The sequence below is a fragment of the Dreissena polymorpha genome, chromosome 10, assembly GCF_020536995.1.
Source record: "Dreissena polymorpha isolate Duluth1 chromosome 10, UMN_Dpol_1.0, whole genome shotgun sequence".
In the NCBI taxonomy this organism is placed as follows: Eukaryota; Metazoa; Mollusca; class Bivalvia; order Myida; family Dreissenidae; genus Dreissena; species Dreissena polymorpha.
In genome coordinates this window covers 85,426,547-85,439,151 of record NC_068364.1, presented here as the reverse complement: position 1 = coordinate 85,439,151, position 12,605 = coordinate 85,426,547, and the positions used below count along the sequence as shown (strand labels likewise).

Below are 12,605 nucleotides of genomic sequence, written 5' to 3'. Positions count from 1 at the left end.
CAAACTTATTATTTTGAAAATTTTACATTCTAGCAAATATCAACAATTGTAACTTATGATATTGAATTTAATGCAAAACCGTGATGGAAAAATGAGTCATGTATGAAATGAATCTTCAGATGAACATGTGATCTTGACATTGCTAGTACAATTTGTGATTTTCACATGACTGCAGTATTCACCTTATCATTAATCTTGATTCTTCAGAATATTGGACTTTTATTTAGATATTTATAATATTTATTTGTTCTCAACATAGTGTTTCTTGAGTATGAAAAGCTTTTTTATGTTTGCTTATAGTGTTTGGAAGAAGGGAATCATTACAAGTTTACCATCTACCATATATTGGATAATACATGCAGGTTACATTTTATTTTATCAAAGGGCAACTGTTTATTTTATAAAAAGGTTACATTTTATTTTATCAAAGGGTTACAGTTTATTATGCCCCCCTTCAAAGAAGAGGGGGTATTTTGTTTTGCACATGTCGGTCGGTCCGTCCGTCCATATGTCCGTCCACCAGATGGTTTCCGGATGATAACTCAAGAACGCTTATGCCTAGGATCATGAAACTTCATAGGTACATTGATCATGACTCGCAGATGACCCCTTTTGATTTTCAGGTCATTAGGTCAAAGGTCAAGGTCACCGTGACCCGAAATAGTAAAATGGTTTCCAGATGATAACTCAAGAATGCTTATGCCTAGGATCATGAAACTTCATAGGTACATTGATCATGACTCTCAGATGACCCCTATAGATTTTCAGGTCACAAGGTCAAAGGTCAAGGTCACAGTGACCCGAAATAGTAAAATTTTTTCTGGATGATAACTCAATAACGCTTATGCCTAGGATCATGAAACTTCATAGGAACATCGATCATGACTCGCAGATGACCCCTATTGATTTTCAGGTCATTAGGTCAAAGGTCAAGGTCACGGTGACTCAACTTAGAAAAATGGTTTCCGGATGATAACTCAAGAACGCTTACACCTAGGATCATGAAACTTCATAGGTACATTGACCGTGACTCGCAGATGACCCCTATTGACTTTCAGGTCACTAGGTCAAAGGTCACCGTGACTTATGACACAGTAAAATGGTTTCCGGATGATTACTCAAGAAAGCTTACGCCTAGGATCATCAAACTGCATAGGTACTTTGATCATGACTCACAAATGACTACTATTGACTCTCAGGTCACTAGGTCAAGGTCACAGTGCCAAAAAACATATTCACACAATGGCTGCCACTACAACTGACAGCCCATATTGGGGGCATGCATGTTTTACAAACAGCCCTTGTTTTATCTAAGGGTTACAGTTTATTTTATCAAAGGGTCACCCTATTTTATCAAAGGGTTACAGTCTATTGTATCATTAAGGATAAATTACACCCATTAAGTCGCTGTTCTGTCATCAATAAATTAAGAATACCAATTAGACGGTCACACAACTAGACAATTATTTTGTTTTGATAATAAAGCTGAAGAATTTGTAATCACTAAATCATACTGAGGAATGGTTATTATTGGACATCTATTTGGAGATGTATTTTATTTTTTCAAACAGTAAACAATTATCTTCCAGGGTGCTATTTCTGTTTTAGGTTATGTTTGTAATGCTTTGATAATTAGTCCATCAATTACTTTAGTATTATAATGTCCTATTATCAGTAATAAATAGCTCTGCAACTTCAGCCATGCTATTTGACTGTTTCTCTTCTGTCTAATTTGAAAGGTCTATTGCAAGTTATACTACTAACAGAGGTGGTATCACCTGACAAAACAGGATGGTGACATCCATGCCACTCACTTTACAGCCATATCAGCAAGAAAGTGATTAGCTTTTATATCATATTAATATTTGCTATATATCTTGACTTTACTTTCTCCAAAATTTCTTAGCAGGTCACAAAATTACAGCTCCCATCTAGAAAATTGGCAGCCAGTAAAGTCAAGATAAAGAGTGAATATTCATACGAAATAAAAACCTAAACACTTTCTTGCTGATTAGGCTAAAAGTGAGTGGCATTTAAATAATTAATGTAACTCATTAAGGGTATAAACAGCGAAAAATAGATGTCTCAGCATTGATTTCGCCATCTTGTTTGTCACGTGATTACCTCCCCTGACTATCACTTATTATACTGAATCAGAGCAAGGTTAAAATTACAGCATTCCTTAAAGGTACTGTGAATTGAATGTAATAAATGGGATTTCAAAATACATGTTGTACATGACTGTAGATTTGTATAATAGGCTTCACTTGAACCTTGCTTTTTTCAGCTTATGTTACCTAGTTATTCATCAGATGATTTCACACTGCTGCTTTCACATGGCTTAGATCTCACATAGGGTTTCTAATAGAATACAAAGTATGTTAAATAAAGTTGACTGGTATGAAAGAACTAAGGTCTCTTGTAAAACACAGGTTATAAACTCAGACAGTGACCTTAGTCTGTTAGTTGTATATAATATGCTTAAAGTTTTGCATATTCATTTGCAATTGAACACTAAGCCACAATTCTAAGATGGCATTAGTGCAGTTAAAACTTCATGTTAATAAAGGAGAACACCAATTGTTTATTGGTCTGCAATAATAATGGGCGGAGGTAGCACATGCCAACCTTGCGATATTAACTCTTTCAGTGCTGGAACCGAATTTTGAAGGCCTTTGCAAACAGTTTGGATCCAGATGAGACGCCACAGAACATGGTGTCTCATCAGGATCCAAACTGTTTGCTTTCTGATAGTATTATTTTTAAAAAATTGAAGAAAATGCTAATTTTAGAAATTCAGCAGACAACATTTTAGCAGACGACAAATTTCCCAGCATGCAAAGGGTTAACAAACAATTGAGCTGGTACAAGTGTACCCCTAATGTGATAATCGCATTTATCAATGAAAGTCACAGGCTCTGAAATGCAATCAACAAATGCTTGAAATTGACATAGTTGTCATATGGCTCCATTAATTGCAGTACAATTAACATAAACATCGCTAAATCGATTATAAGTATGAACACCAACATTATAACAAGTCATGGTTTGCTGTGAATTTATGTCACTGATGTACAGTTTTGCAAGTTTAACTTTACTGAGTGTTCTTTGTTGTTGTTACTGGTTCCATAATCGAAGTAACCCTAAATGTGTGATATAAACAATTAATTTAAGTTACCCTTTGTAATATAAATGATGAATTCAAGTAAACCTTTGTCATGTGAATGATGATTTTAAGTAACTCTTTGTAATGTGAATGATGAATTCAAGTAAACCTTTGTAATGTGAATGATTATTTCAAGTAACACTTTGTAATGTGAATGAAGAATTCAAGTAATCCTTTGTTATTTAAATGATGAATTCAAGTAAACCTTTGTAATGTGAATGAATTGAATTCAAGTAAACCTTTGTTATGTGAATGATGAATTAAGAAAAGTAACACATTGTAATGTGAATGATGAATTCAAGTAAACCTTTGTAGAATGTGAATGATGAATTCAAGTAAACCTTTGTAATGTGAATGATGAACTCAAGTGAACCTTTGTAATGTGAATGATGAATTCAAGTAAACCTAAATTGTAATGTGAATGATGAATTCAGGTAAACCAAGTTGTAATGCGAATAATGAGATCAAGAAAACCTTTGTTACTAATTTGAATGATTAATTCAAGTAAGACTTTGTAGTGTGAATTATGAATTAAAGCACCATTTGTAATGTGAATGATATGAATTAAAAGTAACCCTTGTAAATTGAATGATGAATTTGATGTTTGGCAAAAAACTGCTGCATCGGTCCATTTTAGACAGTCTCTGTAAGTGTCTGAGCGCTGTTCCATCATAATCAGCTATCTTAATTTGTATTGTCTAATCCTGTCAGCGCTTGTTGTTGTAACCTAGAAATGGTATGTGTGTATTACATGCCTGAATAAATATTTGTGAACATTGGCCAGCAAATCAAACAAGCTGTTGCTCAACTGGACTGTTTGCATTTCTCCCCTGGGTCAGTGTGGCTGTTGCTCCAGTTATAACATGTGGTGGAAATAAAAGTCAATTGTCATTATAACTTTCAAACCATTGGCTTCATTACTTGCAAACCATTGGCGTCATTGTTCTATTTGCAACTGCCTTGTGCCAAAAATATACTGTCTCTTTTGATACTGGAATTGTTTGCTCCGATTAGTGAATTTTTTAATAACCATAGCCAATGGTTGGTCAGTGTAATTGACCCCGTTAGAAAATAAAGCCAATGATCTCTTAAGATCATGTTGGTCATGCTTAATCAACATATAAACTTTATCGTTTGACAAACATTAGTTACACACATTTGGGTGGTGCTGCTTTACCCAAATTATCCCAATATCCAATTTAATATCAGAAAAGCTTTATTTTGGGGCTTTGGTCCAGTTTGCCTCCTGTTTGTGCGAGTCTTGGTCTTGTCAGGTTTACAGATTGATTTATTTCTGTTCTTTTCATTAGGTTATCTTTCAACACTTCATTGAAAGTAATTTCCGTTTCCCATACTGTTATCAGCCAGGAGATTTATTTGCCAACAACCTTTGTTTGGCAGTGACCATTGCTATCATTAGAATATTATTAGTAGTAGCTTCAATGTTTTGTTTCGAATTTCTTCAGGGATTGATGATGGTCTGTTTACTGAATTATATCTGTTACTGGTTACCCTCTGAAAAAAGGGTGCTTAATTGCAAAAAGTTTCATCAAGACCATATAGGCTTAAATCAGGGACAACAATTTCTGTGTATGCTGAATTTTTGCTAAGAAGACGACACTTTACACATAATAATGCATTAAACCCTGTTTTATCAGAGCAGGGTTCAAATTATCAAATTAATCATATCAGCTTATTATGTTGCGATTGCATATCCTTTGTGAATAGGGTGTGATGTACCAGTAAGAGCCCAATTACACACCCCATAATGTATTGTCCTGTATAATAAAAGCATTGACAACGACCGTGGAGCGTAATGACCGGCTCCTTATATTACGTAATCAGACACCAAAAATATTTTGTCATATATTATGCGATTTGGTGCGCATAGTTGGTTGGTGCATTTTTCTCACTCTGTATAGTGTATCTGCCTGCATACTGACAAAACTTACCATCAGGTTTTGGGTTTCATTGTGCACATTGGATTTAAGAGAAAGGAATTGAATATTTTATTAGTGGGCAGGGCATGCCTGGTGCAAAATGGAAGTCTAATTGACTTGAATAGGTCTCACGTGAATCAGTAATGGACATAGTGCCATGCATGATTTAGTATTTATAATAGCCATTTTACAGAGGAAAATTACAAAAATGCAGTTAAAACTCGATTGTATTGTGTCAACTTCATATGGAGAGCGATATAAAAAAGCAAACAGCTGGTATCAAGAATTTTTATATGCAAAAATTAGATTTTTGTGAAAAATAAATTAAGGAGTTAAGTATTATGATTTTGTTTCTTACTATATGATACAATAAAGTACAAATTACAGCATGACTTGAAAGGGCATATGTTCAGTTGATATTGAAGTTTATTACGATACCTTTGGATGACGTCAGTACTTTATGGTTACAAAAGGCTTTATTACATTCTTTTTTTAAATACTTTACTTGTATACTATTCAATGCGTTATACAATCGTGTCTATCTCAGGTTGTTTTTTTCAAGATAAAGTGTTGTGGCGGAAATCAAAATGAGGTTAAATATTTTGAATACCACAATTTGTGTCATCTCGTTATCAGGTAGATGAAATTGTATATAAGTGTGCCATATTTCTGCTTTAATTAAATGGGTACACAATGTTGAAGTGGTACATATCAGGTGATATTTTCAATGGTTTTAGTTAAATAGTGATTGCATGGTTTCTGTAGCTTTATTTCACAAGTATTTTAACACATGGTGAAACAATTTGTTTGTTATCATGTATAGACAGTAAAATAATTTAATCTTGTTAATGTTGAATATTAATCATGCTCCCATTTGAAAAAGTGGGGATATATTTTCTTAATGCCCCTGTCCCTATAAGTTGTTCCTTCCATTTGTTGGTCTTATTAGACCAATCACTTCAGAATGATATCTAGAGAACGCTTTGACCTACAACCATGCTCATTGGTATGGTAGTTACTTGGGAGGAAAGGAAAATTCCTACAGTTTTTTGAGGTCAACAGTTCAAGGTCAAGGTCATAAGGGATGGTAAAAGTTAACTAGTTTCTGCACCATATCTTAAGAATGCTTTGACCAGCATCATGCACATTGGTATAGTGATTACTGGCATGGAAATAAAGTTATCTATTGATTTTGAGGACAAGAGGTCAAAGGTTAAGGTCACAGCTACTTGAATTTAGTTTCCACATTATACCTATAAAATGCTTTGACACATAATCAACCAACTTGATCTTTTTATCTAATGTATGCTGGTTATTCAAGACAAAAGGAAGACCCCCTTTACCAGTAGTTTGGAATTCAGCAGTTAAAAGTTCAAGGCCAAATGTGCTTGTTACATGTAAATATGTCTACAACTGCACACATTTAAGACTTTGCAGCAAGTCAGTGGACAATGTGTGTTTTACAAACATCTCTTGTTTAACATTGTCTTGTTTTTGGATTTTAAAATATTTGTTCTTTTCAATGTAGTTTTTTATGCCCCCAAATCGAAAGATCGGGGGTATATTGTTTTTGGCCTGTCTGTCATTGTATGTGTGTGTAAGTCCCAAAACTTTAACCAAAACTTTAACCTTCTTCATAACTTTTGCAATATTGAACGTAGCAACTTGATATTGGGCATGCATGTGTATCTCATGGAGCTGCACATTTTGAGTGGTGAAAGGTCAAGGTCATCCTTCAAGGTCAAAGGTCAAAAAAATAATTCAAAGTGGAGCATTAGGGGGCATTGTGTTTCTGACAAACACATCTCTTGTTTTAATTATTTATTATGCCCCCCTTCGAAGAAGAGGGGGTATATTGCTTTGCTCATGTGGGTCTGTCGGTCAGTCTGTCGGTCGGTCCGTCCACCAGGTTGTTGTCAGACGATAACTCAAGAACGCTTGGGCCTAGGATCATGAAACTTCATAGGTGCATTGATCATGACTCGCAGATGACCCCTATTGATTTTGAGGTTACTAGGTCAAAGGTCAAGGTCACGGTGACCCGAAATAGTAAAATGGTTTTTGAATGATAACTCAAGAACGCATAAGCCTAGGATCATGAAACTTCATGGGAAAATTGATCATGACTCGCAGATGACCCCTATTGATTTTGAGGTCACTAGGTCAAAGCTCAAGGTCACGGTGACCCGAAATAGTAAAATGGTTTCCGGATGATAACTCAAGAATGCATACGCCTAGGATCATGAAACTTCATGGGTAGATTGATCATGACTCGCAGATGACCCCTATTGATTTTGAGGTCACTAGGTCAAAGGTCAAGGTCACAGTGATCCAAAATAGTAAAATGGTTTTCGGATGATAACTCAAGAACGCATATGCCTAGGATCATGAAACTTCACAGGTAGATTGATCATGACTCGCAGATGACCCCTATTGATTTTGAGGTCACAAGGTCAAGGTCACGGTGACCCGAAATAGTAAAATGATTTTCGGATGATAACTCAAGAACGCTTTTGCCTAGGATCATGACACTTCATAGGTACATTGATCGTGACTCGCAGATGACCCCTATTGATTTTCAGGTCACTAGGTCAAAGGTCAAGGTCACAGTGACAAAAAACGTATTCACACAATGGCTGCCACTACAACGGACAGCCCATATGGGGGGCATGCATGTTTTACAAACAGCCCTTGTTAAATTCTTCAGATGGTATATTACAAGTTAAATTAGATTTTTCATTTCAGATATGATCTTAAGTTGCATGTAAATACATAAATACATAATTAGTAACTCTGGCCTAAAGCATTTTTGCTTTTTGCTTTCATCAGCTAAAAATTTCTCGCTTAACAATTGAACAACACTAATATGCATTTTTAAATCTCCAGCTTTTCAAACTGCAATATTATCTGGCATATCAGGAGTACAAAATTAGTTGACCAGATATTTAACAATTGGCTTTAATTGGATTTGGCAAGAACCATCAAGTCTGTATGTAGAGTCATTAACCTGGATGACTTACAGTGAGATAAGACTAATAAACAAATAAAGGAGAGGAGATTACATAGGTGGATAATCAAACACCCAGTCCCACCTTGCATGTTGTGCAGTGCCTTTGCATTTGTCCTGTTGAATGCATCACTGCCATATCTGCTTAACTTTTGTGCATCACATATACTAGTTTGACATACAACAGTCATTCAGTGATCTCTTGTGGTTTGGGACTGCAGCAAGAATATCTGCTGTCAGGTTGTGGTCATTGTATGGTTGAGACTGGTGGTCAGTGTGTCAGCTGTCCAGTGGTCACTTTTGTGGTCTGAAGTCATCAGATTAAATAAGCACATGGTGGAGCTTTGTTTTAGAACTGTGAGTACAAAGTGAAAATTTATTACCAATATGTTCAGTCAGGTTATAGTATATCATTATGTGAGTTCATGGTTAATATTGGTTACCCATTATGTTCAATCAGGCTTTAATATATCATTATGTGTGTAACATAGTAATATAGGTTACCCATATATTCAGTCATGCTTTAAAATATAGTTACGTAAAGGATATCAAAATTTGATGATTGAATATTTGTGACCGAGTTATTTATTAACCTGACATGTTTGATCATAGCTGGTTTATGTAAATTTTATGACTAAATGGGCATTTTGTAATTGCCTTAAGTCATGTTGGATTTCCATATTAATTTTATGACAGTAAATTATGATGACCATTTATTTTATAGCCAGGCAGAGTTTAAAATATCGGTCAATATCCACAACAGTTTGGCATGTTTAGTGCTCTAAAGACATGTAATAGTAGATAATAACTTGGAAATAAATGTGACAATTGTTTTTAATGACTTGAAATACATGTTCAGGGGTTACAGATCATAACAACAAAAACCAATAATACACTTTTAGAACATAAAACAAAAATAAAATATGATTCTTTAAAATAGTAAACAGTATGATAGGAAGACAGTATGTATTTATTACATTAAAAATATGACCTCCAAAAGGCATCAATTATATGAGCCTTGTTCTGAGAAAACCGGGCTTAATGCATGTGCGTAAAGTGTCATCCCAGATTAGCCTGTGCAGTCTGCACAGACTAATCAGGTACGACACTTTCCGCTTTTATGCTATTTTTAGTTTTAAGGAAGTCCCTCTTACCGAAAATCAAGTTTAGACGTAAAGTGTTGTCCCTGATTAGCCTGTGCGGACTGCATAGGCTAATCTGGGACGACACTTTACGCACATGCATTAAACCCAGTTTCCTCAGAACAAGGCTCATATCTTTGCAAGATTAATTGTGACAGTCTGAAGTTATATATTAAAAAATGTTAAATTAGATACAAGAGTTTCTCTATGCTAATGTGATGTAATTTGGGAGACATTTCAACTCGTATCATTCCAAATTTTCCTTTGACGGTGATTCACAAAATGCAATTTGCTGTTACGGTTGATTAATTTGTATTTGAAGTGATATTAATCATGAAGACATGTTTTGTATACAATGAGTCAAAAGTATAAGCTGGCTTAATGTTTGCCATTTCAATGCGAGTATGTCATCCAAATTTTTAGCTTGAACAATTGTTGCAGAAATTTAAATGTTGCAATCTTCGCTGTCAATTATATATACTTTGAGCTCCAATGATTGGATTTTAATCTGTTAAATATTGGACTGATGATAAACATTTGTCAAGAAAAATGACGCCACACTGCTAAGAAAAATTAGGTCTTTTGATGTAGAAAATTAGCAATAATTATTAATAAAGATAATTAAACTTATTTAAAAAAACACACTTTCTCCTTATTTTGTGAAAACTCTTAAATTTGTGTTTAACTCAATGTTTATCAGGATTATGCAGTTACATGTAACAACTTACAAGATAAGTACTTTAACAAGTATAAACCATGCAAACGATTGAAACCTATGGTAAGATCGTAGATGTATTCATATAATGTGTATATTTAAGGACATAGAGTTTATTGCCCAGCTCAGTACATTGCAGTTTACAAAATATTGATTTAAAATGACATAAGATACGTGCGACTTTAGCTTCTGACTCATTCATATTGGATGTTTGTAGGGAAGTTTTTCAGTTGTACTGTTAACATTGCGCAATTCGGAATATTTATTTTTATCGTTACAGATTTCAGTCTGGGAAATTGATACATTGAATTGAACATTGTAAAATGTGTGTGAGTTTCTTTTTTAACGTTAAAGTTTGGTAACCTGTGTAATTGAACAGTTATGTGATGTGTTTTGATGGTAAAAGTTAGAAAAGGATTTCAAGTTAAAAATTAGATATGACTGTGAGTTTTCTTGTTCGTTTTAGGAGTGTGTTTATTTTTACAAAAAAGGGCAAAAATCGGATTTGTTCTACCTGAAACTGGTATTAGCTTAAGCATGTCACGGCTGGAGAAAAAAAAGCATAGCATGTTAAGGCATGAAATTTACTGTGAAATTTCTTCTGTGAAAGGATAACACATTGTTTAGGTTCTCATTTGACTAAATTGTGATTTATTTGGAAACACTTCATGAGGTAAACATGTTTTGTTTGATTTTCTTTGGCAGTTTTATGAGAGCCTTGCTATATGGAAAAACAGGGCTAAATGGATGTGGGTCATCTGTGCAGTCTGCACAGGCTAATTTGGGTCAACCTTTGTAAGATGTCAACTGGGACTAGCCTATGCAGTCCGCACTGGCTTATGAGGGAAATCACTTTTCGCTTTAATGGTATTTTTTGTATCAAGGAAGTCTCTTCCAAGTTGAAATCCAGTTTAGGCGGAAAGTGTAATGTCTCTGATAAGCCTGTGCTGACTGCACCGGCTAATCAGGGATAATACTTTTCGCATAAGCGTTGAACAACATTTTCTTATAGCAAGGTTCAAATGCATCGTCTTTGACTTTGAACCCCAGAGGATAAGGTGCTATCCTGTGATGATGGACATATTTGTGATATTTAGTTAGAACTAAATTGATACAGTGTATTTAAATGCTTGATATATGAAATAATGTTACAGCTACAGACTGATAGTTACTGTGATAAGTATTGCATAAGATGGGTCTGAACATTCATGCTATCTCAGGGCGGTGCTACTAAAATTTGCATAATATCTGATATCCGTTTCATAACAAATTCAAACCGAACAGCCCATCATCTGTCGTTGCCTAATATCTCAAAGTTATTATTGAAAACGGCATAATGAATATTATAACGTGTATTGACATGAACGTGCATGACAAGATGCAAAGGCCAAGTAAAAATTCTGTATGTTAATTGTTTTTGTTTTGAAGGATTTTTCAGTGTCTTGATTTTAAGCTCAGTTGACATACAGTGTTTGACATGAGGCTCATTTTAAATGAAGTTGAAAGTTAAACTTTTAGAAATCAAAACTGGTCAGTGCTATACAAAGTTGGTATTTGTTGATATTTTATGGGCAGACTTTAAAAAGCATTCTTGAGTTGCTAGGATACTCTTTTCTTAACTTTAACAAGATATAAATAACTAAGAATGCTATTGTAGGGTTTTTGTAATATAAGAAACATGTTTATTATTTGGAAGTCTTTGAAATACAATGAATCAAAAAGGAAAGTTGAAAAATATATATTTAAATCGTTCTTGGTAATGATCATTTATAATTTTACTTTCATCTCAAAAAGTAATAAACCGCCACTAATCAAAGAACATATATTGGTATATGTATTATTTTAAAGATTTCTAATAATTTATTAATTAAGAAAGAAAAAAATCAAATATACAATTTACATTGTTTAGATGACATAGTGATTATCAAAACAGCAATCTTCAACCGCTCGTCATCAAGTTAGTCATTTGTTTGGGATATTTTGTCACCCTATGGATTCAGCTAATCGACGTAATTTTCACAAAAGTCATTATGTACGGTACTTAGTATAAGCAGTGTTAGGTACATCATTACCGTAATTACTAGGCCATTGGACATAAATTAATCCTCCAGATGATCTGTGTATTTGTATCATTCATGTATCCTGTCTGAGTTTTTTGTTTAGATTATTCAGAAATTAATGTTTTTTTTAATTAAGATATTTTAAAGCATTAAAATGTTGTAATTTCTAGAATAAATTCAGCCAAGTTGTTAAAATGTAATGTCTTACAGAGATAGTGTGTTTTTTTTTCGGCGTAAGCTGCATAAGCCAGCTTTTCACCTTAGCCTGACCTTTGTAAGTGTCCAATAAAATTCCAATAAAATTTCCCGCGGCTAGGTACGAATGAATACACTTCATTTATTCCATTGGCTGATTTGAGTTTACTACCAGAACATTGGAAACATATCCGCGTCTTTGTAACACTGTTTTACTGTATGAAACAATTTTATCTCGAATGAAAAGGCTTAATAGATAGAACAGTTTTACACTCAATTCTCGACATCAATACAGTTTGTGCGTACACCTTTTATTTTCAGAGTATTACCAGCGCAAGAGCGTTTATACTTAAAAGGCTATGTTCTCATATTTAGTACTT

The 12,605-nt window shown here is 34.2% G+C and overlaps 1 protein-coding gene and 1 long non-coding RNA gene across 6 annotated transcripts in view; both read left to right on the top strand.

Moving 5' to 3' along the window:
- Positions 1–12,605, top strand: part of LOC127847168 (tripartite motif-containing protein 2-like) — a 111,167-nt gene that overhangs the window by 85,656 nt on the left and 12,906 nt on the right. The window contains exon 1 of one of the 5 annotated variants that reach the window (XM_052378883.1): positions 10,015–10,643. The exons of the other annotated variants lie outside the window; for them this stretch is intronic. The gene's annotated coding sequence lies outside the window, so the exon portion shown is untranslated. Of the gene's footprint in view, positions 1–10,014; positions 10,644–12,605 lie in introns of those variants that run through there. 5 annotated transcript variants of the gene reach the window in all.
- LOC127847172 (uncharacterized) lies at positions 7,077–7,575 on the top strand. Its single transcript, XR_008033853.1, has 2 exons — positions 7,077–7,136; positions 7,282–7,575. It is a non-coding gene; the product is annotated as an uncharacterized LOC127847172 (long non-coding RNA).